The sequence below is a fragment of the Hyla sarda genome, chromosome 5 (genome assembly GCF_029499605.1).
Source record: "Hyla sarda isolate aHylSar1 chromosome 5, aHylSar1.hap1, whole genome shotgun sequence".
Classification (NCBI taxonomy): Eukaryota; Metazoa; Chordata; class Amphibia; order Anura; family Hylidae; genus Hyla; species Hyla sarda.
In genome coordinates this window covers 321,093,043-321,119,732 of record NC_079193.1, presented here as the reverse complement: position 1 = coordinate 321,119,732, position 26,690 = coordinate 321,093,043, and the positions used below count along the sequence as shown (strand labels likewise).

At 45.5% G+C, this 26,690-nt stretch overlaps 1 long non-coding RNA gene across 1 annotated transcript in view; it reads right to left on the bottom strand.

Moving 5' to 3' along the window:
- LOC130274216 (uncharacterized) overlaps positions 1–26,048 on the bottom strand; it is a 32,406-nt gene extending 6,358 nt beyond the window's left edge. The window contains exons 1-3 of the long non-coding RNA XR_008844287.1: positions 25,942–26,048; positions 24,245–24,385; positions 22,177–22,352 (exon numbers count right to left, since the gene is read on the bottom strand). This is a non-coding gene — a long non-coding RNA (uncharacterized LOC130274216). The remainder of the gene's footprint in view (positions 1–22,176; positions 22,353–24,244; positions 24,386–25,941) is intronic.
- Positions 26,049–26,690: the final 642 nt, after the last annotated feature.

The following is a 26,690-nucleotide window of genomic DNA, read 5'->3' as shown; positions in this document are numbered from 1 at the left end:
TCATGAACTTTGCTTATTATAGTATCTGAGCACCACCAGAGGCATTACAGCTACACCGACTCCCACCTGCCATTCCTAATCCAGCACACTCACGCAGTGCCGCACTACCTCCTTTGAGATTTGTTAATTACTTCTATTAAAAAATCTTAATCCTTCTAGTACTTATTAGCTGCTGAATACTACAGAGGAAATTCTTTTCTTTTTGGAACACAGAGCTCTCTGCTGACATCATGACCACAGTGCTCTCTGCTGACATCTCTGTCCATTTTAATCTCTTAAAAGGAATGTGCTCTGCCCTGACTTTTGGAGCTCCGCTCACAGCGTCCGGAAGTTCATTACTCCGAATGCTGTGTGCGGGCTTCCGTGTTCGAGGCCGCCAGGCGTGACGTCACGCCCGGCCCCTCGTAACTTCTCGCCCGCCCCTCATGACGTCTCGTCCGCCCCCTCAACGAAAATCTTTGGTAAAGGGGGCAGGCGTGACATCACGAGGGGGTGGGCGAGACATCACGAGGGGCCGGGCGTGACGTCACGCCCGGCGGCCGCGAACACGGAAGCCCGCACACAGCGTTCGAAGTAATGAACTTCCGGACGCTGTGAGCGGAGCTCCAAAAGTCAGGGCAGCGCACAAACCCTTAAAGGACCCAGACAATTTTCAGTGTAGGACCCGGCCATTTTTTGCACATCTGACCACTGGCACTTTAAGCATTAATAACTCTGGGATGCTTTTACCTTTCATTCTGATTCTGAGATTGTTTTTTCCGTAACATATTCTACTTTATGGTAGTCATAAATTTTTGTCGATAGTTGCATAATTTCTTGGTGAAAAATTCCAAAATTTGATGAAAAAATAGAAAATTTAGCATTTTTCTATTTGTGAAGCTCTCTGCTTGTAAGGAAAATAGACATTACAAATACATTATGTATTGATTTACATATACAATATGTCTACTTTATATCTGCATCATAAAATCTACGTGTTTTTACTTTTGGAAGACATCAGAGGGCTTCAAAGTTCAGCAGCAATTTTCCACAAAATTTTGAAAATCTGAATTTTTCAGGGATCAGTTCAGTTTTGAAGTTGATTTGAAGGGCCTTCATATTAGAAATACCCTATATATGATCCCTTTATAAAAACCGCACCCTCAAAGTATTCAAAATGACATTCAGTAAGTGTGTTAACCCTTTAGGTGTTTCACAGGAATAGCAGCAAAGTGAAGGAGAAAATTCAAAATCTTCATTTTTTAACACTCGCATGTTCTTGTAGACCCAGTTTTTGAATTTTTGCAAGGAGTAATAGGAGAAAAAGTCCCCCAAAATTTGTAACCCAATTTCTCTCGAGTAAGGAAATACCTCATATGTGTATGTCAAGTGTTCGGCAGGCGCAGTAGAGGGCTCAGAATGGAAGGAGCAACATTGGGATTTTGGAGAGTGAATTTTGCTGAAATGGTTTTTGCGGGTCATGTTGCATTTAGGAAGCCCCTATGGTGCCAGATCAGCAGAAAACCCCCCACATGGCATACCATTTTGGAAACTACACCCCTAAAGGCATGTAACAAGGGGTCCAGTTAGCCTTAACACCCCACAGGTGTTTGATGACTTTTCGTAAAAGTCGGATGTGTAAATGAAAAAAAAGTGCAGTTTTTGCCACAAATTTCCCATTTTTACAAAAGGCAATGGGAGAAAATGCCCCCCATGATTTGTAACCCCATCTCTTCTGAGTATAGAAATACCCCATGTTAGAACATAAAATGCTCTGCGGGTGAACTACAATGCTCAGAATAGAAGGAGTTCCATTTGCCTTTTGGAAAGCAAATTTTGCTGAAATGGTTTTTGGGGGGCATTTCGCATTTAGGAAGCCCCTGTGGTGCCATAACAGCAAAAAAAAAAACACATGGCATACTACCTTGGAAACTACACCCCTCAAGGAACGTAACAAGGGGTACAGTGAGCCTTAACACCTCACAGGTGTTTCACAACTTTTTGTTAAAGTTGGATGTGTAAATGAAAAAAATGTCCCCAAATTTTACATTTTTACAAGGGGTAATAGGAAAAAATGACCCTGAAAATTTGTGACCCCATTTCTTCTGAGTATGGAAATACCCCATGTGTGGACATCAAGGGGGAGATTTATCAAAACCTGTCCAGAGGGAAAGTTGCCCAGTTGCCCATAGCAACCAATCAGCTCGCTACTTTCATTTTCAACATGGCCTCTTCAAAATGAAAGAAGCGATCTGATTGGTTGCTACAGGCAACTCAGCAACTTTTCCTTTGCACAGGTTTTGATAAATCTCCCCCCAAGTGCTCTGCAGGCGAACTACAATGCTTAGAAGAGAAGAAGTGCGATTGAGCTTTTGGAGAGTGAATTTGTTTGGAATGGAAGTTAGGGGCCATGTGCGTTTACAAAGCCCTCCGTGGTGCCAGAACAGAGGATCTTCCCACATGTGACCCCATTTTGGAAATTACACCCCTCACAGAATTTCATAAGGAGTGCAGTGAGTATTTATACCCCACTAGCTGACTAAATCCTTTTTTGCCACACTGTATGGTTGAAAAAAGACGTACATCCGTCAAGTTCAACCTAGGAATTGAAGGGAAGGGTCATGGTTGGATGAAGAGGAAGGGATGTGATATATGAAAAAGCTTCAGTTCAGGCGGAGGTTTGTTACAATAAATACATCACATCCCTGAGGACCTGATACCACTGTGCATAAAACAACCAATGATCCTGAAATCATCAGTGTATGACGGTTATATGGCATTTCCTAATGATGAATATACTCAGTTTACTGTATTCATAAATTTCCAAGGGGAATAACAGAGGAACAACACAATATAGAGTTCTAAGATTACTGAAACATGTCAAAAGAGCTGATCATTCCTCTAAGCTGTTTCTTATCTGCGTCGAAAATCCAAGGTCATACCCTTATATTCCTGATACTGGCATTCATTCTGTATGCTGTGGATTTTGGGATTAAATTTTGCACGTTCCCAATGAAGATTTGGTTTGGGATCAGATTTTAAATGGATTTCTGTTTAAAGTTCCATTATGTGAACATGCCCATGAAAATTAGACATGCACCCAGTGGGGTAACAATAAATTTGGGGGCCCCCTGTGAGAGCTATTGAGGAGGCCCCTAAGCTCCTCCCCCACAAGGTATGCCACATTCATGCTAATGTACCCCACCCATGAATATCATTTGTAAGTAATACTTACATTTGTTTTTTTTAACTGTCACTGTAGTGTACAATATATAGCGTAGATAAAAGAATACAATTATCTATGTTTTACAGCCTAATTAAACAAATAAGGGAGGACTGCCACACACTGCACCCTCTGAATACAATAATAACTGTTACGTTATGCGCTCCAGCCACAGACGCTGGCCGTGAGCGCATGGTCCCCTTACCTGCTGCTGCGGATGGGGATGGGACTCACATCGCTGGATGCGCCCACATGCGAGCCCCAGTCCGTCACTCTCTGGGTGTTTCTCCTGCTTCTGCTTCTCTGCTCCGGCGCGCGTGTCCCCATCCCCTAGGGCGCACACGCGCTGGAGCTTTAAGATTTAAAGGGACAGTACGCTCATTAGTGTAATTCATCTGTGGCTCATTTATAAATTCCTCCACCCTCCTCACTCCCCTGCCAGATCTTTGTTGCCTTGTGCCTTAGAGAAAGCATTCCTCAGTATTGCCTTGCCGTGTATCTGGTCCCATGCTTTGTGACTTTGACCTTGCTCCTCTGCCGCCTACCTACTGAACTCCTGCTACGTCTTGATTACACTACTGTGCTGCCTTCCCTGACGTTCTGCTATCCAGACTACGAGCTGCCTTATCCCTCCTGTGCCTCGCATCTCCTCAACCGCCTGTGTAGTCGAGCCGTGCCAGGGGTAGCGACCTCGGTGCCGCCTGCCGCAGCAAATCCATCCCACTTTGCAACGGGCTCTGGTGAAAACCAGCGGCACCTTAGACTCCGCTCCCTGGTACGGTCCGAGTCATCTGCCCCACAGGTCCAGCGGATCCACATCCACCAGAGTTCCTGTCTTCAGAAACGTGAGTGTTACAATAACATTATTTATCCCGTATGGTGAATGGCGCAAATGTTAAAAAATACCAAACCCCAGAATTGCGTTTTTTTACCACAATGGCAGTTTAAAAGAAAAACAAAAATTCTTCTAAAAAGTTTCGCATTTTTTTAAAATTAGTAAAACATGAGGCAAACTATACAAATCGGGTATTGTTTTAATGGCGACCACCAAAAATTGCATTACGTCAAGATTATGTTAGTTTGGCCGCACAGTTAATGTTGTTAAAATGAAAAAAATACTAATTAGCAAAACTGCTTTTTTTTATTTCCAATTTCACCTCACAAATATTTTTCTTTCCGTTTAGGAGCATATGTTATGTTATGTTATGTTACAAAGTACAATTGGTCTCACAAAAAGGTGTAGATGAAAAAATAAGAGTTATGGCTATTAAAGGAAATCTGTCACCAGTGTCAACTTCACTAACTTGTCGGTACCGACAGGTAGTGCAGGTGACACTGATGACAACGGTACTCACCTTGTCTCGTTCCGTGGCGTGGATCTTCGCATCTTGGGGCATGGGCAGAGCTTAACCCCTTCCCTACCCATGACATACATGTATGTGATAGGTCGGCTCCCATTCTATAACGTGGGGCCACGGCGTGGACCCTCGTCATAGCATGTCGGGCCCGGCACCTAGCAACGGCCGGGACCCGTGGCTAATAGCGCGCGGCAGTGATCGCGGTGCCGCGCGCTATTAACTCTTTAGACGCGGCGTTCAAAGTTGAATGCCGCGTCTAAAGTGAACGTAAACTAATGCCGGTTAGCTCAGGGAGCTGCTCAGGATCGCCGCGGCAAAATTGCGGCATCCCGAACAGCTTACATGACAGCCGGAGGATCCCTACCTGCCTCCTCGCTGTCCGATCGCCAAATGACTGCTCAGTGCCTGAGATCCAGGCATGAGCAGTCAAGCGGCAGAATGATTGATCACTGGTTTCCTATGAGAAACCACTGATCAATGTAAAAGATCAGCGTGTGCAGTGTTATAGGTCCCTATGGGAGCTATAACATTGCAAAAAAAAAGTGGAAAAAAAAAGTGAATAAACCCCTTCCCTAATAAAACCCCCCTTTTCCTATTTAAAAAAAAAAAACTGTGTAAATAAAAATAAACAAATGTGGTATCTTCGTGTGCGGAAATGTCAGAATTATAAAAATATATCATTAATTAAACCGGACGATCAATGGCGTACGCACAAAAAAATTCCAAAGTCGAATAAACGTAATTTTGGTCACTTTTTATATCATGAAAAAATGAATAAAAAGCGATCATAAAGTCCGATCATTACAAAAATGGTACCGCTAAAAACTTCAGATCATGACGCAAAAAATGAGCCCTCATACCGCCCCATACGCAGAAAAATAAAAAACGTTATAGGGGTCAGAAGATGACAATTTTAAATGTATAAATTTTCCTGCATGTAGTTATGATTTTTTCCAGAATTACAATAAAAACAAACCTATATAAGTAGGATATCATTTTAACCGTATGGACCTACAGAATAAAGAGAAAGTGTCATTTTTACCGAAAAATTTACTGCGTAGAAAGCAGTAAGCCCCCAAAAGTTACAAAATTGTGTTTTTTCTTCAATTTTGTTGCACAATGAATTTTTTTTCCGTTTCACTGTAGATTTTTGGGTAAAATGACTGATTTCATTACAAAGTAGAATTGGTGGCGCAAAAAATAAGCCATCATATGGATTTTTAGGTGCAAAATTGAAAGAGTTATGGTTTTTTAAAGGTAAGGAGGAAAAAACGAAAGTGCAAAAATGGAAAAACCCAGGGTCATGAAGGGGTTAATAACGTCACCACTGCATTGAGACCCAGCAGAGAGCAGCAGCGGTTTGGGGCATGGGCGGAGCTTACTAACATCACTGCTGCTGCTCCCTGTGGGTCCCACTGTGGGAGAACAGCAGCGGTGACATCAGTAAGCTCTGCTCATGCCCCAAGCAGGGTGCCCGGAATGGAGTTAAGGGTGGTTTCACACCACGTTTTGTACTTACCGTTCCCGTATACGGCTGAGATGAGGGGGGCGGGGCTCAATCGCGGCACCCGCACTCAGCCGTATAGGGGAACCGTATTTAATGCATGTCTATGAGCCGACCGGAGTGAACCGCAGCCTCCGGTCGGCTGCGTTTTCGGCCGTATGCGGTTTCCCGACCGTAGGCAAAAACGCGGTCGACCACGTTTTTGCCTGCTTTTGTAAAACCGTATACGGCAGTGCAGTGCATGCTGGGAGTTGTATTTTTGCAACAGCTGGAGGCACACTGGTTGCGAAACACTGAGTTAGGACACAAACTCTGTTTCACAATCAATGTGTCTCCAGCTGTTGCAAAACTGCAACAATCAGCATCCATTGACAGTCGAAGGGCATGCTGAGAGTTGTAGTTTTGCAACAGCTGGAGGCACACTGTTACAACTCCCAGCATGCCCTTTGGTAGTCTGTGCATGCTGGGAGTTGTAGTTATGCAACAGCTGGATGCACACTTTTTCATAGAAAAGTAGTTTGGAACTCCAGCTGTTGCAAAACTACAACTCCCAGCATGCCCTTTGGCTGTGCATGCTGAGAGTTGTTGCTAAGCAACAGCAGGAGGTGAACAGGCCTCACCTTCTGCTGTATCCTGCCGCCGGGACCACCGCTGCTGCTGCCACCGATCCTGCTGCTCCTGTCCTGCCACCGCACCAGACCAAGGAGAGGTAAGAGACCCTCGCCGGCCCCGATCGCCGGCCCGATCACCGCCCAGCAGGGTCCTGATTGGTCAGTCGTTCCGAAAGTTCAATCATGGGATCGGGAGGTAGCACCAGTGCCACCTCACTCCTGCTGGGTAAGGGTGAATAGAGCTGTCTCGGACAGCCCCATTCACCCTTTTTTTCCGGGTCACCAGAGACCCGATTGACCCGGAATTGCCGCAAATCACAGGTCTGAATTGACCGGCGATTTGCGGCGATTGCCGACATGGGGGGTGTCAGGACCCCCCAGGGGTTTGCACGGGGTGCCTTTTCATAGATATCAGCAGGCATCCCGGTCCGGTCCCCGCCCAGCATGCGGCAGGGAACAAAATTCCCACGGGCCTTACAGGTACGCCCTGTGTCCTTAAGTACCAGGACGTCAGGGCGTACCTGTATGCACTATGTCATTAAAGGGTTAAAGGGCGAGGAGCAAAAAATGAAAGTGTAAAAACGAAAATTGGCATGGTCCTTAAGGGGGTACTCCGCCCCTAGACATCCTATCCCTTATTCAAAGGATAGAAAGATGTCTGATCGCGGGGAACCCGCCGCTGGGAACCCCCTCAATCTCTCCTGCAGCATGCCTGCCATCATGTGCATGGAGCGAGCTATGCTCTGTGCCTGATGACTGGCGATGTAGGGGCGGAGGATGACGGCCCAACCCCCTTGTGACGTCACACCACGTCCCCTTAATGCAAGTCTATGTGAGGAGGCATGACTATTATCACGCCCCCTCCCATAGACTTGCATTAACCCCTTAAGGACCAAGCCCATTTTGACCTTAAAGGGGTTCTCCGGTGCTTAGACATCTTATCCCCTATCCAAAGGATAGGGGATAAGATGCCTGATCGCGGGAGTCCCGCCGCTGGGGACCCCCGTGATCTTGCATGCGGCACCCCGTTTGTAATCAGTCCCCGGAGCGTGTTTGCTCTGGGTCTGATTACTGTCGATCACGGGGCCGGCGGCGTGTGACGTCACGCCTCCGCCCCCGTGTGACCTCACGCTCCGCCCCTCAATGCAAGTCTATGGGAGGGGGCGTGACAATTAAAAGTGTTATGATTTTTAGGTGAGGAGGAAAAAACAAAAGTCCAAAAATGAAAAATCGCCAAAGAGGGAAGGGGTTATTTTTTTTTTACACTTTTTGGGGTAAATGGGAAAAAGGGGCCATTTAAACTTTTATTTGGGGGGGGGGGGGAGAGCTTTTTTTTAAACATTTTTTAATGTCCCCATAGGGTACTATTTATAGCAATCCTTAAGATTGCAGATACTAATCAGTGCTATGCATAGGCATAACACTGATTAGTTTATGATTATCCTTTCAGACGCCCGCATTGCCGCAGGTGCTGTGATCTGTTGATGACAGTGGGCCATGCATATTGATGCCTGCCATGCATGATGCAAGCACTGGTCCGAAGCTCACGTCATGTACAGGACGTAAATGTACGTCCTGATGTGTTAAGTACCAGGGCACCAGGACATACATTTACGTCATGTGTTGTTAAGGGGTTAAAGCAGTGGTCTCCAAAACTGTGAACCTCCCAGATGTTGCCAAACTATAACTCCCAGCATGCCTATACAGCCAAGAGCTGGCCAGACATGATGGGAGTTGTAGTTTTGCAACATTAGAAGGTCCATAGTCTGCAGACCACTGCTTTAAACAAATAAACAGCAGCTTTAAAGGCTCTAAACCCCATCCGACATACAAAGACAGTCCACCTTTTCACTGCAGGAGACAGCAACAGTTTTCTATTGACACTGCCACTGCTGCTGGCGCCTGCTGCTCTCTCTGCCTGCTTAACTACTCACTGACAAGCAAGCAGGCAGTCTCCTCGTCTGGTCGACACTCACTTCACTTCAGCTCCGGCTCCTTCAACGGAAGTCCCTCCACGGTGGTGTCGACAGCCTGTCCCGCCTTCTCTTCTTCCTCCCGTGCTGCGGCACTGGCTACAGGGGACAGGTAGGGACTGACTGCACTTACCGCTCCATAACCTAGAGCCCTCTCCCCCTTTTCCCCCAATAAAGACAGACACTTATTCCATTTTAACTGGGCTGGGTGGTGGTCACAGCTCAAATTTATTGTAATAATAACAATAGCTTAACCATATAAAAACTGCATTGCAGTTAACCTTAACATAAGTTTAACCGTAAACTTGCATACAGCTCTTGCCGAAGCAACATGCCGGCCGCTGGCCTTCAGGCAGGCATATGTGCTATCGGCCCTTTTCCTTCAACTCCTCACTCACCAGGCCAGCTGTGACTTAGAGAACGTACAAAAAAACTATAAAAAATAGGGAGAGAAACAGCATAATTACCACTAGCACAAAAGCACATCAAGATCACATATTGCTAGTCAAAAAAGGTTCTTTTTTTTCCGTTGAAATCCACATATTCTTTTTTTTTTTTTATGCATTTTAATTTTAATTTTTAATTTTTTTTATTTTAGTTATATAGGGGGTAACAAAAGACCAGCACGCCCTACAACCAGGTGCGAGGCTAAGAACAGTTATACAAATCATACAACAAACAAGGGGAGGGCGGGTGGGAAAGTTACCTTCTCCCAGCGCTGGTAAGTCCAAAAGGAAGCACCAGGGGAGGATTGGTCCTAATATATATCAGGGCGTATCCCACATATCCCCGCCTACCTCTTTGGGAGAAAAAGAAGGGAAGGAAACTGTCACTGGGCTCCTTAACCCTTTAGGTCCCTGCAGTCAGGGTTACCTATCCCTAAACGGGCAGGTAATCACCAGACTGAGGCTCAGCGCGGCCGCCAGCCCCACAGTCACTGACTGCTATGCACCTGCGCTGCGAGTAGTTAAAAGAAAAAATGGCTGGCAGTGGCGGGCCCCTCTGCATGCACCATCACTTAAAAACAAGGAGTTTAATTTTTAAATCAGGGCAGTAAACAGATCAATGCAAAAATTGTTTCCTTGGGTGATTTCCTCAAACCCTAAAGCCTAAAAAAAAAAAAAAAAAAAAAAAAAAACATTTTACATTGTACTTTTCTTTTTTACCACCTTGGTAAAAATCACATCAACATCTTCCATTTATGTATCTATAAATGGAACAGAACTAAACTGACACCTACAGCAATGTAATCTCCTTCAATCTTGTCAGCAATGGGCGCCATAGCTCTATAGAGAAGATCTCTAAAGAGAAGACAATAAACAAAATGCTTCTAATATTAAGAAGAACCAAGAAATCGTCCAATGAAGACCTCGAAGAACAGCACTGGTTTTCAGGCTTTGATCACTAATCTCCTCCTTTACTAATCCGACGTTTTGCTCATAAATACAGTAATTCTTCTTTACTGCCACTAGATGGCGATAAAAGCTAACACTATAGGAATGCACTGAGGAACTGCAAGAAACTGTGGGACAAGCAGAACAATAGTGGTTGATTCAGACAAATGTCCTTGTCATGTGAATGAGCAGAGAATGCCAGGAAGAATGCCAATAGTCTAACAATATTCTGAATCTCAGAGACAAGCCTGCGGGCCCGGCTTACAGTTTTCCTTTACTGCTTCCTAAATATAAACAGACATTCCTCTCTATATTATTTACTTACAGTACATACAATAAAGTGATATGAGGAAGACGCTTATAATAATAGTTGTTGACCCCGGAGTCCTCCTCCCCGTGGAGGTTCAATAGAAGGACATCTAAAGTTTATCCGGAGTTTCGGTTTCTTGCCGCGCAATGGCTTCTCGCCCTGGATGTGACGGATCTTGTGTCGTTCCCAGTTCTTTGAATCGTTCTCTTTTCGACAGGAATTCTCAAGTGTATGAGTCTTGTCTCCTTCCTGACTAGGGTTCAGTGACCACGAAACGCAAGTTTGTTTGTGCTCTTTCTTGCTGATGTAGCAGAGCTGAATTTTTTCTTTTGGCGTTCTTTCCACACTAATAATTGACTTTATGATGATTTAGAGTAGTCGGAGAAAAGGAGGGAAAAGGATGGAGCACTTCTGCTGGTAATAACGGGACTCAGAACGCCACGGTAGCACAGGATGATATTTATTGAAATAATTCGGACAACGTGTTTCGGCGCAGGCACGCGCCTTCCTCAGGTCCACAAAACAATCAAATTGCTGTGTCCTTGGGTTGATGCCACCAAAAGCACAGCAACATACCCCATGACGCAGCAATTTAATTGTTTTGTGGACCTGAGGAAGTCGTGTCCCTGCACCGAAATGCGTTGTCCGAATTATTTTAATAAATATCGTCTTGTGCTACCGTGGCGTTCTGAGTCCCGTTATTACCAGCAGAAGCGCTTCATCCTTTTCCCTCCTTTTCTCAGACTACTCTGCTTCTACACTTCCGTACCCTTGTGGATACAGAAAAGAGAAAGTTAGCTGCACACTGCACATATTCCACCCACCGCACCACCGCCATTGGGTCTCGCTTGTTCTGCCAGACCACCCCAGAGGATCAAGTGTGACACCCACGACGAGGTGGGGGTTTTTATCCATTTTTTCCTATAAACAGCACACCAGAGAGCACCCCTCTTTTTCTTTCTGCCCTTGCATTTATGATGATTTAGTAATAACAGTGGGTTTGATGTAATATATAAATACTTAAAGGGGTACTCCGCCCCTAGACATCTTATCCCCTATCCAAAGGACAAGGCATAAGATGTCTGATCGCAGGGGTCCCTCCGCTGGGAACCCCCTTGCAATCTCTCCTTCAGCACCCTGTGTCATCTGCAGCACGGAGCGAGCGCTCCATGCTAAAGATGACACAGGGTGCTGCAGGAGAGATTGTGGGGGTTCCCAGCGGTGGGACCCCCACGATCAGACATCTTATCCCCAATGATGTCTAGGGGCAGAGTACCCCTTCAAGATTAAGATGTCTGCAGTTTATTTCTATAATGTCTCACCACATAATAAAAGGTGGATCTACACTTCCAACTTGGCGTTTACTTCCTTTTTGTAAGACAATTTTCTGTTTCCTGGGATTGATGAATATGTTTCAGGGATGTGAACACAAGCTGCGCCCCTTTCGAAACACACAACTTTAGGTTGGGTCCACATGTTAATATGGGGCAGGGTCTGCTAGTACTTGTAGTGCTCCTCGTCCAGAATCAAAGAAGTCACAGGTGTCACAGGTGGCTAGGTGGGCGTTTGGACCCCAGCATTCCCCCGGGGGGCTGCATGGTTCATGTAAAGTCTGTTTCCCCTGGGGCACTTTCCTAGTGATGATGTCCTGTCCGGTGGAATATGGGAGGCCCTTGATGTTATGTGTGGAGATAGAACTAAGACACCAGGACCCAAATGTTTATGCTGCATAAACTTTTACTGAACTTTTTCAGGTCTTGAACAGTTCCAACAACAGGAGTACCTTAGGTAGTATATGGCAGATGATGCTGAAGGAGTGAACCCATTTGGAGCAGTTCCTGAGTTAGTAAATCCCCTGAAGACTTTTGAAAATCTTTGTAGGTTGGCTCCCAGCAGGATACAATCATCTGGTCTGACCTGAGGTTCACAAAGGTACAGATAGCTAAGGGGCTCTGGAAATTGCAAAAGTACAACTCTCAGCATGCACGGTCTGTCAGTGGATGCTGGGAGTTGTAGCTTTGCAACAGCTAGAGGTTTGCCCCCTTCCCCATGTAAATGAACCGGGTACATTCACACGGCGGGTTTACAGTGATTTTCCTGCTTCAAGTTTGTGCTGCGGCAAATTTTCCGCCGCAGCGCAAACTCCTAGCGGCAAACTCACCGTAAACCCCTGCCAGTGCGAATGTACCTGAACAACATTACACTAACACATAATAAAGGCTAAAACACTACATATACACCCCCTTACACTGTCCCCCCCAATAAAAATGAGAAACGTATCGTACAGCAGTTTTTTCAAAACAGCCTACAGATGTTGAAAAACAACAACTCCCAGCATTTCCAGACAGCCATTGACTGTCCAGGCATGCTGGGAGTTTAGCAACAGCTTGAGGCACCCTGTTTAGGAATCACTGGGGTAGAATACCCCTATGTCCACCCCTATGCAATCCCTAATTTAGTCCTCAAGTACGTATTGCGCTTTCTCATTCGGAGCCCTGTTAAATTTCAAGGAAACAGTTTAGGGCCACATTTGGGGTATTTCTGTACACAGGAGCAATTGTGTTACAAATTTTGGGGGTCTTTTTCTCCTTTTACCCCTTAGGAAAAGTTGGGGTTTACACCAGCCTGTTAGTGTAAAAAATAAAAAAATTTATACTAACATGTTGGTGTTGCCCCATACTTTTTCTTTTCACAAGAGGTAAAAGGATTAAAAGACCAACGAAATAACCCATATGTGGGCGTAAAATGCTCTTGGGACGCACAACAAGGCTCAGGAGTGAGAGTGCACTACGCACATTTGAGGCCTAAATTGGTGATTTGCACAGGGGTGGATGAATTTACTGCAGTTCTGACATAACTGCAAAAAAATTATTCCCCACGCGTGACCCCATTTTGGAAACGACACCCCTCACAGAACGTAACAAGGGGTGTAGTGAGCCTTAACACCCACAGGTGTTTGATGAATTTTCGTTAAAGTTGGATGGGAAAATGGAAAAAAAATTTTTTTAATAAAATGCTCGTTACCCTAAATTTTTCATTTTCACAAGGGAAAATAGGAATAGAAAGCCCCCCAAAATTTGTAACCCCATTTCTTCTGAGTAAGAACCTACCCTATATGTGGATGTAAAGTGCTCTGCGGGTGCACTACAATGCTCAAAAGAGAAAGAGCCCCATTGGGCTTTTGGAGAGAAAATTTTGTCCGGAATTGAAGGCCACATGTGTTTACAAAGCCCCCGTAGTGCCAGAACAATGGACCCCCCCCCACATTTGACCCCATTTTGGAAACTACACCCCTCATGGAACGTAATAAGGGGTGCGGTGAGCATTTACGCCTCTGATTTTAATGAAAAGTCGTCAAACATCTGTGGGGTGTTAAGGCTCACTATACCCCTTGTTACGTTTCATGAAGGGTGTAGTTTCCAAAATAGTATGCCATGTGTTTTTTTTTTTTTGCTGTTCTGGCACCATAGGGGTTTCCTAAATGCGACATGCCCCCCAAAAACCATTTCAGCAAAATTTGCTTTCCAAAAGCCAAATGTGACTCCGTCTCTTCTGAGCATTGTCGTGCGCCAGCAGAGCACTTGACGTCCACACATGGGGTATTTCCATATTCAGATAAAAAGGGGTTACAAATTTAGGGGGACATTTTCTCCAATTTCCCCTTGTATAAGTGTAAAATTTTGGGAAAAAACAGCATTTTAGTGATAAAAAATAAATTCATTTACACATCCAACTTTAACAAAGGGCTCACTGTACCCCTTGTTACGTTCCTTGAGAGGTGTAGTTTCCAAAATGGTATGCCATGTGTTTTTTTCCGCTGTTCTGGTACCATAAGGGCTTCCTAAATGAGACATGCCCCCCCAAAAAACATTTCAGCTAAATTTGCTTTGCAAAATCCCATTGTCGCTCCTTTCCTTATGAGCCCTCTAGTGCACCCACAGAGCACTTGACACAAACATATGAGGTATTTCCTTACTCGAGAGAAATTGGGTTACACATTTTAGGAAGATTTCTCTCCTTTTACCCCTTGTAAAAATTCAAAAACTGTGTCTACAAGAACATGCCAATGTAAAAAATGAAGATTTTTAATTTTCTTCTTCACTTTGCTGCTATTCCTGTGAAACACCTAAAGGGTTAACACACTCGCTGAATGTCATTTTGAATACTTTGAGGGGTGCAGTTTTTATAATGGGGTCATTTGTGGGATATGTCTTATATGAAGGCCCCTCAAATCCACTTCAAAACTGGTCCCTGAAAAATTCAGATTTAGAAAATTTTGTGAAAAATTTGAAAATTGATGCTGAACTTTGAAGCCCTCTGATGTCTTTCAAAAGTAAAAACATGTCAACTTTATTATGCAAATATAAAGTAGACATATTGTATATGTGAATCAATATATAATATATTTGGGATGTCCATTTTTCTTATAAGCAGAGAGTTTCAAAGTAAAAAAAAAATGCTAAATTTTCATCAAATCTTGGAATTTTTCACCAAGAAATGATGCAAGAATCGACGTAAATTTACCACTAACATAAAGTAGAATATGTCATGAAAAAACAATCTTGGAATCAGAATGAAAAGTAAAAGCCCCCACTCTCTTCCCCCATCTTTGTCTCGTCTCTTCCCTTTTTTCTCTACTCTCATGATTTATTAACCTTATGCTTCAGATATTGTCGTCGGCCTCTTCTCTGTCCTGTCTTTGTTGCCAGTTCCGGATGCACTTTCCCTGATATGTACTCTCCCTCTCCCTTAGAATTACTCTCCGACAATGACTAACCCACCTTCGCCACTGGCCATCACAGTCGGATGAACCTTAGTAATATACCTCTTGCCCACTTAACCTCATGAGAGATTGACTACTCAGAGTACCCCTTATGTTCTGTGTAATTGACCCTTTATGTGACCGATGAGCTTACACTGTTGGGAAACTTTTGTTTCCCTTACGTCCTAACCAGCAGCACAAGTGGGGTGTTCTGCCCCTGTGAAGCTGGCAGGACGGTGCAATTTTTAATTCCGCCCAAGTAATTAAACATTTAATTAGTACCCCATATAAGGCCTCCTCCCTTAGGCCACATTGCTTTATAACAAGTAACAAACAAAAATATACGGGCGGGAAATTTGTGTGCTGCTGTTAGGACTAAGGGAAAACAAATTTACGTTAAAAATGAACGCTTCCCTTTCGTCCTAACCAGCAGCACAAGTGGGGACTTAGCAAGTAACAATACAAATAGGGAGGGACTACGGCAGAGTGGCACTTAGGATTGATTGCCCAAAGGCCAACTCTTCCGATCGTTTGGCATTGACCCTGTAATGACTAATAAACGTATTATGGGTGCCCCAGGAGGCAGCCGCACAAATTTGATCAAGAGGAACAGCTTTCCTTTCTGCAAAGGAAGTAGAGACTGCCCTAGTAGAATGGGCAGTAACAAAGGCAGGAGGAGTTAAGTCCTGGGCTACAAAGGCCTCCCGGATTGCCTCCTTAATCCATCTACTCAGAGAGGGTTTAGAGGCTTTAAGACCCTTGTTCTTCCCTGAAAACGAAACAAGAAGGTGCTCCGATCTTCTAAATTCTTCAGTTTTGGAGATGTAGACTCTGAGAATTCTTGAGATGTCCAGAGTGTGGTCAGCAACTTCCTCAGGAGAAGCTGGATTAGGGCACAGAACTGGAAGGGATATGACCTGGTTGGTGTTGGAAAACGTCGGAACCTTAGGAACAAAGGTGGGTAAATATCTCAACAGGACTCTGTCCTGGAGAAACAATGTATAAGGCTCAAGGGAAGAAAGGGCCTGAAGCTCGCCAACCCTTTTGGCTGAGGTTATGGCCAACAAGAAGGTGACTTTAAGGGACAAATACCTAAAGTCGACCTCTTCTAGCGGTTCAAAGGGATGAGAGCATAACCCTTTAAGAACAGTAGGCAAATCCCACTTGGGAATGGGTCTGAGAACTGCAGGTTTAAGTCTTTCATCTCCCTTAAGGCCTCCTCCCTTAGGCCACATTGCTTTTTTTCTGTCCTGTGCGGACAGCAGGACGGTGCAGGCTCTGCTGCTTTTTAGCAGAGCCTGCATGCATCCCTCTCCCTTCCCAAGTCTTAGGGGAGAGTTTTTTTTTATATACATATGTTTTCTTATCTTTTTCTACTGCGGGACAGCGTTCTGTCCCAAGCTCAGCGGTCCGCGACTTCGGTCTCTGACCAAAGTTGCGAGAGTTGGCGTGAGCAGCTCTGTGCGCCCCTCTCAACTGTTAGGGGTCCGCTGATGCCTCTCTGTTTGGGCTAAGTCCGCCCTTACCTTATTTGGCAGCGCTGTCTGTGTCGCCCCATCGCTGCGGCAGCTCCGTGGACCGGAAGTGCGTCGTCTGACGACTTCCGGTCCGGCGTCTGCGCTTCTAAAGCGCAGATTACCTTAATTTCTAGGATTTTTCGCAAATCCTGTTGTGCATGTGCCCCTTCCAAGGGTGGGAAGGATCACATCCTGTATAATCTGCATTTCTCCATGAATTGGATGTTTTGTTCGGTATTGTACATCAAATCCTGTAGGGGCGGGGCTTAACTTAAATCTAGGCGCCATTCCCCTATAAAAAGCAGCTGGACCATTAGTGTGTCTCTTGCTGCTACCCTAGCTGGAGTACTTGCACTGGTTAAACCTCTGCTATACCTTGAGTTTTCTTTGCTAGAGCAAAACTATTTACCTAATAGGTATTTATTTGTAGGTTGCTCTGCAACAGGGTTAGGTAGAATTGTTTCTAACCCTTTGATTTCTTTTCTCTTAGACAATGTCTACTCCTTCCTTGAGTGATCATTTGTCTGGAGGTCGCAAATCCGCCTCTAAGAAGCGTCATTTGACATGTGCTGATTGCGGCACCCCGCTACCGGATGCCTATGAGTACAATAGGTGTCCTGGGTGTCGTCCACCTGCTAACCCTGCGGAGCCCACTGTCCATGACATGTTTGTATGGATGAAAGAGTTTATGGGCAATTCTATCTCAGAAATAAAGAGTTCCTTAGCTCCCAAAAGGCCTAGAACCTCATCTAGCCCTCCTTCGGTTGTAGAAGACCCCGCCATGTCAGTGGGAGATCAGTCGGAGCTATCTGTAGAAGAAGTAGTCTCTCAACCACTTTTTCCAATAGAGAAAATTCAGAGATTACTTAGATCCATCCGGTCAGGGGACCAGGATGTTGATCAGGGGGAAGCCTCAACATCCACCGCTAGGGAGCCTTGGGTTTTCAAGGTGGATGATACCCTCAGGAAAATAATGAAAATAGAATGGAAACATCCGGACAAGCCAGCGGTTCTCACCCGGAGGTTCAGACTCATGTACCCATTGCCGGAGGCTGAATTAGATTCCTGGGTCCCTCCACCTAAGGTCGACATGGCGGTCAATAGACTATCTAGGAGGGTCCTTGTTCCAGCGGACGATGGAAGCAACCTTCAGGATCCCCTTGATAGAAAGGTGGACTCATTATTGAGGCGCAGTTACACTGCGGCATCAGCTTCTGCTACTGTGGCTATTGCTTCTAACGAAGTTGCTGAATTCGTGAAGGATAGAGTTCTTCGGATCCAGTCCGAGATTGAGGGAAATGTTGCCAGGGAAGATATCCTGGACAGTTTTAAAACACTGCTTCTAGGAGTGGACTTTCTCTGTGAATCGACCCAACAGCACCTCAAGCTTGCGGCCAAGTCTATGGGACTCTCTTCGGCTAGTAGGCGCCCCTTATGGTTACGCCCCTGGATGGCGGACAATACCTCCAAATTTAATCTTTGTGGTATGCCTCTTGAGCCCAATTGGCTTTTTGGGTCCGAATTAGACCGCATTATGGAAGGATATGCGGAAAGAAAAGGAAAATCCTTACCTGTCCAATCCTTTCGGGGTAAGGGCAGAGCAAGGGGAGGGAGGTACCAGGGCCCTTCCAGATCCCAAAAGCGCCAGTCCAACCAGAAGCGTGGAGGGGGCCGTGGCCGTGGTAAAGATCAAAAAGCCGAGCTGTGACTCTCCTCTAGAACCCACCAACGTTTCCCCTCTCCCTTCCCTTCTATGTCAGGTAGAGAAGTCATCTACCGATCCCCCTCCGGTAGGAGGTCGTTTAAGTTTATTTCTTCCAGCTTGGATGAAAGAAATCCAAGATCCCTGGGTACTGGATGTTATCCAGTCAGGTTACAAAATAGAGTTTACGTTCCTTCCTCCAAGAAAATTTGTGTTAACAAAACTACTCCCTCAGCCAAAGCAGGCTATTCTAGAGAACTCTGTTCTCCAATACATAGAAAAGCATGCCTTGGAAGACTTTCCCCCGATCAAAGGGGTTCAGGGGTATACTCCCCGATCTTTCTGGTGCCGAAACCGTCAGGCGATTGGCGTATGATCATAGATCTGCGCTTTTTGAACCGGTTCATAAGGAAAAGAAGGTTCAGGATGGAGACCATTCGCTCTGTCATCAGCATTCTGGCCCCTCTAGATCTTATGGTTACTATCGACCTGAAGGATGCTTACCTTCATGTTCCTATTTTTCCTGCCCACAGGAAATTCTTGAGGGTTGCTGTCTCCATAAGAGGTGTGGTAAGGCATATTCAGTTTGCTGTGTTGCCCTTTGGCATCACTTCTGCTCCCCACACCTTCACAAAGGTGGTGGCTCCGGTAGTCTCTGCCCTCAGATTAAGAGGTCTAGAGATTATACCTTACCTAGACGACTGGCTTCTAAAGGCCGCTACTCTAGACGTACTACATTCCCATCTTCATCTGGCTCTAGATTTTCTCCAGCGTCTGGGCTGGATTATAAATTGGGAAAAATCCGAAATAATCCCTGCCACCTCCAGAAAGTTTCTGGGCTTCATTCTCGACTCTTCTCAGATGATTTTGTCCCTCACTACAGAAAGAAGAGAACGAGTCATAAGAGCCGCCGAGTTTCTAATGGTCCCTCGCAGAGTATCCATCAGAACTCTGATGAAGATGTTGGGTCACATGTCAGCATCTGCAGAGACAGTTCCCTGGGCCCTATGGCATCTACGACCTCTACAAGATCAGGTCTTGACTGTCTGGAACCACAACCCCAGAGGGTTGGACAGAAAATGCACCCTGTCGCCCGAAGTCCGAGCATCCCTCAGATGGTGGAGGGATCTGACAGATGGGAAGTCCTTGATTCAACCTCGTTGGATCACTTTGACAACGGACGCCTCCCTTCTGGGCTGGGGAGCCCACCTGGACGAGATTCCGGTACAAGGTACCTGGTCCCCTCAGGAGAGACTTCTCTCCTCCAACATGAGAGAACTGAGGGCAGTTCGTCTAGCTCTCCTCCACTTCACGCCTCTTGTTCTAGGGAAGGCGGTAAGAGTCCGGTCAGACAACACCACGGTAGTGGCTTACATCAACAGACAGGGTGGCACGAAGTCCCAAGTGCTCCTCAAAGAGACCGGACTGATCCTCTCTTGGGCAGAGCTCAATCTAACCCACATTTCTGCGATCCACATCAAGGGGGATCTCAATATAGTGGCAGATCGTCTAAGTCGCGGGCTTCCGGTCCAAGGAGAATGGTCCCTGAACGAAGACATCTTCAAGAAGATAACCTTAAGGTGGGGTTTGCCAGAGATAGATCTCATGGCAACTCGTCTGAACGCCAAGGTGAACAAATTCTGCTCTCTTTACAAAGAGGACAACCCAGTGGCGATAGACACTCTGTCCATTCCATGGAGGTTCAGGCTGGCCTACATATTCCCTCCACTTTCCATGATACCGAAGGTATTGATGAAAGTCAGGCAAGACCAGACCTCAGTGATTGCCATCATACCATTCTGGCCCAAGAGGTCCTGGTTCACCCAACTCATGAGGATGAGTCAGGGTTGTTATTGGAGGCTTCCCCACGTGCAGAACCTTGTGTCTCACAACACAGGCTCCTGCCTAGATCTGAGGAGACTCAATCTAACAGCCTGGAGATTGACAGGACCCTACTAAGTAGTGGGCTTCCTGCGGAGGTCTTGAGAACCATTGCACACTCTAGAGCAGAGTCTACAAATAAGGTCTATTCCAGGATAAAGAAGATTTTCCTTCAATGGTGTGCTACGAAAGAGGTAGTAACCTCAGATCCTCCTCTTTCTGCAATACTATGGTTTCTTCAGGATGGCCTTGACAAGGGTCTTAGCCCATCCACTCTAAAGGTACAAGTCTCAGCACTCTCTGCCTTTTTAGGCAGGTCCTTATCTCAAGAATCTCTAATCAAAAGATTCCTTAAGGGAGATGAAAGACTTAAACCTACAGTTCTCAGACCCATTCCCAAGTGGGATTTGCCTACTGTTCTTAAAGGGTTATGCTCTCATCCCTTTGAACCGCTAGAAGAGGTCGACTTTAGGTATTTGTCCCTTAAAGTCACCTTCTTGTTGGCCATAACCTCAGCCAAAAGGGTTGGCGAGCTTCAGGCCCTTTCGTCCCTTGAGCCTTATACATTGTTTCTCCAGGACAGAGTCCTGTTGAGATATTTACCCACCTTTGTTCCTAAGGTTCCGACGTTTTCCAACACCAACCAGGTCATATCCCTTCCAGTTCTGTGCCCTAATCCAGCTTCTCCTGAGGAAGTTGCTGACCACACTCTGGACATCTCAAGAATTCTCAGAGTCTACATCTCCAGAACTGAAGAATTTAGAAGATCGGAGCACCTTCTTGTTTCGTTTTCAGGGAAGAACAAGGGTCTTAAAGCCTCTAAACCCTCTCTGAGTAGATGGATTAAGGAGGCAATCCGGGAGGCCTTTGTAGCCCAGGACTTAACTCCTCCTGCCTTTGTTACTGCCCATTCTACTAGGGCAGTCTCTACTTCCTTTGCAGAAAGGAAAGCTGTTCCTCTTGATCAAATTTGTGCGGCTGCCTCCTGGGGCACCCATAATACGTTTATTAGTCATTACAGGGTCAATGCCAAACGATCGGAAGAGTTGGCCTTTGGGCAATCAATCCTAAGTGCCACTCTGCCGTAGTCCCTCCCTATTTGTATTGTTACTTGCTAAGTCCCCACTTGTGCTGCTGGTTAGGACGTAAGGGAAGCGTTCATTTTTAACGTAAATTTGTTTTCCCTTAGTCCTAACAGCAGCACACAAATTTCCCGCCCGTATATTTTTGTTTGTTACTTGTTATAAAGCAATGTGGCCTAAGGGAGGAGGCCTTATATGGGGTACTAATTAAATGTTTAATTACTTGGGCGGAATTAAAAATTCCACCGTCCTGCTAGCTTCACAGGGGCAGAACACCCCACTTGTGCTGCTGTTAGGACTAAGGGAAAACAAATTTACGTTAAAAATTAACGCTTCCCCTGTTTTCTACTGCTTTGAATTTATGTTGAATTACTGTGACATTTGATGTATACATTTTTGACAAACTTTTTCAATAAATTTTGACTTTGGAAAAGTAAAAGCATGCCAGAGTTATTAATGCTTAAAGTGACATTGGTTGGATTTGCAAAAAAGGCTGCATCCTTAAGGTGAAAATGAGCTGCGTCCTTAAGGTATGCAGTACTCAGATAACACACCACCTTAATGCAGCTGCAACATGTTAAACCAGCAATAAAGTGTCAATAGTAGTAATGTAAAAGTGTCTCAGATGCTTGATAGATACATTTTAGACCTTCATATACCACAGCTCAGTATGTATAATGCAGTCCTATGGAAAACACAGATAGCACAGGGATATCACAACACAGTGTGTTCATCCTTGCTATATTTGTCCAGCTGAATTGAGATCGTCTTTATGTAAAATAATAAAGGTGGATTTGTTCAAATATATTTGCAAACAATTATTTCTGAGGACATATAAGTAAAAACATTTAATTTAAATGCCTTCATGTGTATGTAATACCTTTTCTGGCAGGCAGGTGGCAGAATTCTTCTATTCTTTCGCTGGATAGTTACTAGTTATTTGCGGGTCATAGAATGTTCAAGAATTTATTTATATATCTGTTACCATGTGTTTTGCCGTATACTGTCCTGTATTCATGTATTATGCATCATTATATTGGAGGTCTCCATAAAAGCCTTCACAAGCAAAGGATAAAAAATACAGAATGAATGGTTACATACAGTGTACCTGAAAAGTTTTCTGAACCCTATATCTTTCACATTTGCAGCATCGTGCTAAAACACACACACAAAAAAAAAAAAAATCCCCTCCTCCCATTGATCTTCACTAAATACCCCAAAATGACAAAGAGAAAACAGAATTTTTGAATATTTTGTAAATTTATGATAAAGGGGGAAACTAATTGGACAAGATATTTAAAGACACAGCCCTGTCTATATAAGACATGAAAGAACTGCCAATACAGTGGTCCCCCGACATATGATGGCCCTGACATACGATACATTCAACATGCGATGCTGCTGTGTGTCAGGGCCATCGCAAAAATGGCTATCCGGCAGCACTGACTGCTTCAGCAGCCACCGGTTAGCCGTTTAACCGGTAGTTGCTGTTTAAGGAGACAGCAACCAATGTATGAGTGGGCTCCTGACTCAAGCCAGCGCCATACCGGCTGGCCCCCAGCTGATTCCTGTAGCTGGGGGCCGGGGTCAATAGCCCACATGCGGCGATTGCCATGGCTGGCTATTAACCCTTTAGATCGCTGCTGTCAAAGCTGACATCAGCATCTAAAGGGACATGATGTAAATGCTCCCTGGTGGTCCAGTGGGGTGGATTCCTCCCCCCCCCCCCCCTCCACAGCATGGTTGCGGGAGGCCGTTCACTCTGGAGTTAGCCGGAGGGCTTACCTCTTTTTCCCTGGTGTCCACAGTCTTCATTTGATTGAGCCTAGATGAACCAGGCTAATCCAAATGAGCAAAGATAACACAGATCAATGAAGTTCAATGGAACTCCATTGATCTGTATAAGGAATTCCTCATAAAAAGGAACCAATAACGTTTTTAAAAAAAGTTTAATAAAAGTAAAAAAAAAACACACACTTTAACCGCTTCCATAATAAAAAGTTAAATCACCTTTTCCCAAATTCCACATATAAAATATGTAAACATAATAAGAATAAAGATATGTGGTATCGCCGCATGCGCAAATGTCCGAACTATAAAAATAAAACGTTAATTATACTGCATGGTCAATGGCATATACATAAAAAAATGGCGTTCCTTTCGCCCTCTCCCCCCCCCCCCCCATCTCCCCCTTCCTGGGCCTCTCTTGCGCCCCCCCTTTTTTTTCTTCTTTTACTTTTCTTCCGTCTTTTCCCCCCTTTTTTCTCCCCCTCTTCTAACTCAGTTAAGTGTGCACTATTGTTGTGCTGTTTCTCTAGTTTATGCCAGGTTCAGACACATATTTGTTTAACGCCCTAATTGCCTAGACGTTCACTGGGAGTGACGATGCTTATACCTTCACAACTGTTTTACAGTACACGAAATGCCGTGGTTACTGGTAGTATCCTCAATCTCACTTGAACTATTCGCGGGAACAGGGGCGTAGCTAGAAACCCCAGGGCCCCGGTGCGAAAAATTGCCCAGGGCCCCCCCCCCCCTACCACCTGACGACCCGCTACCCCAATCCCGGACGACCCCTTACTCAGCCGCACAAAGATATCAGTGACTACAGCACTGATGAGACACAGTCAGAATACACAACGCTATAAGTGACTAACAGGCAGGGCCGGACAGACAAAACAGACATTTAAAAATAAGCAGCCCATTTGTCTGGAGGGGGTCCAACTGCTGGGACCCCCACCAATCACCTTGGTTCCAGTTGCTCTAAAGTTGTTATAAAGCTATAACTCCCATCATGTCTGGAGGACCTCAGGCATTATAGGAGTTGTAGTTTTGCTACAGATGGAGAGCCACAGATTAGGCTACATGGTCACCATTCATCACTGCAGAACTAACAAGTGATTACTGCTGATGGGACAGTCAGGAGAATACACAATGATATCAGTGACCTGAATGACGTCTTCTCTGTTGTCTTTTCTTTTCTTCCTCATTTGGTCCAGATGTCAGGACGTCTTCCAGCTCCATCTTCTCTGCAGAGTTTCACGCCCGGACACCATAGGCTCCTCACTTTGTCAGTAGATCCTCATCCTCTGTATGAAGACAATAATCATTATTATTCTTCTAAATACTGTACCCCCTGAATATAATAGTGCCACCCACTGCACCCCCTGAATATAAAACTATCATCCACTGCACCTCCTGTATATAATACTGCCACCTACTGTACCCCCTGAATATAATACTAACACACACTGTACCCCTGAATATAATACTGCCACACACTGTACCCCCTGAATATAATACTGCCACACTGTATCCCCTGAATATAAAACTACCATCCACTGTACCTCCTGCATATAATACTGCCACCTACTGTACCCCCTGAATATAATACTGCCACCTACTGTACCCCCTGAATATAATACTAACACACACTGTACCCCTGAATATAATACTGCCACACACTGTACCCCCTGAATATAATACTGCCACACACTGTATCCCCTGAATATAAAACTACCATCCACTGTACCTCCTGCATATAATACTGCCACCTACTGTACCCCCTGAATATAATACTGCCACCTACTGTACCCCTAAATATAATACTGCAATGTACTGTACCCCCTGAATATAATACTTCCACACACTGTATCCCATGAATATAATACTGCCTCCTACTGTACCCCCTGAATATAATATTGCCACCTACTGTACCCCTGAATATAATAATTCCACACACTGTATCCCCTGAATATAATACTGCCACCTACAGTACATACACACATCATTCATACATACAGTACATACACACACATACATAATACACCCGCCGCCTCCAGATCCCCCCCCCACAGAATACATCTCCACACACATCTTACACACATCTATCATTCATGGACAAGGAAAGGGCAAAAAAGCACGGGCCTCCAGCTGCTCCACTTGAGAGGTGAAAAAATATATAAAACTTGACTTTTAATCCATTAGGTTAAAAACATGGGATATCCATGGACATACGACACACAAAAAGAAAGAAACCGACGCGTTTCGAGCCTAATCTGGCTCTTAGTCGAGGTAGATACTGTAAGCCAATGTTTTCTAACCATGGAACCTCCAGCTGTTGCAAAACTACAACTCCCAGCATGCCCAGACAGCCTTTGGCTGTCCAGGCATGCTGAGAGTTGTAATTTTACAACAGCTGGAGGCACCATGGTTGGAAAACACTGACTTCCGAGGTCAGAGGATGTCACTATGCGAATGAACGGCGCTTCATGCTTCTTTTCTAACCCCCGTCCTCCTCCATGCTCCTTTTTCCAACACTCCCCCCTGTCCTCCTCCGTGCTCCTTTTTCAGGGGGGTATTGGAAAAGGAGGTCAGAGGGGGGCTTATTCATGTTCCTTTTCCAACCCACCCCCCCATCTGTCCTCCATGTACCTGCCCCCCGCCCCCCGTCATACTCCATGCCAGTGTTTCCCAAACAGGGTGCCTCCAGCTGTGGCCAAACTACAACTCCCAGCATGCCCAGACAGCCTTTGGGTGTCCAGGCACGCTGGGAGTTGTAGTTTGGCCACAGCGGATGGCACCCTGGTTGGGAAACACTGCTCCATGCTCTTCTAGCCAGCAAACCCTCCCTCGCCACTCTCACCTCTTACCCTCCGTCATTCGTTTATAGCCTCGTACACCTCCTCGTCTTGCAGGGAGGATGCAGCATCTCTAGGCGGCGGGATGTCCTCGTCCTCCTGCGCAGCTGGGGCAGGGACCGTGACGTCAGCAGCGTGCTTCCGACGTCTTCTGCTCTTAAAGCAGCAGTGTCCCTTCCCCCAGCCGACGTTACTTAGGGCCGGGGGACCGGACTAAATGAACCTCCCCTTTTTTTTTTTGTAGATATGGCTTCTTACATGACAGAGGGCTCAACCTATCACCAGACGAGGCGGAACATCGCTGCGGCTGGCGATAGGCTGACGGCTCTCTGACGTTCCCATCCCCAGGAAGCAGGTGAGGCCGGTACCGGACCAACGGGGGAAGGTGAGTTAAAGTTTATTCTATTTATATTTTGCAGCCCGGGCATAGGGATACAGCGTACAGTACAGAGTTCCAGTGCTGGTGGCCCGCAACAAACAAGAGGACAAGGAGGGCAGCGCTTGCGGGTGACACGTGATTAGTTCCCCGATGGGGACAGCACGCCGCTGGGCTGATAATTAATTGGGGGGGGGGGGGAGAAGCAGAACAGCGCTCGCGGGTCACATATGATTAGTTCCCCGATGTGGAGAAAGCGCAGCGCTGGGTTGATAATTCATTTATTCCCGAGGGGGAGGGGCCGAACTGGTATTGCGGTATGAGGAAAAATTCATATTGTGCAGGACAAAAATTTCGGTATTCAGTATGAACCGGTAT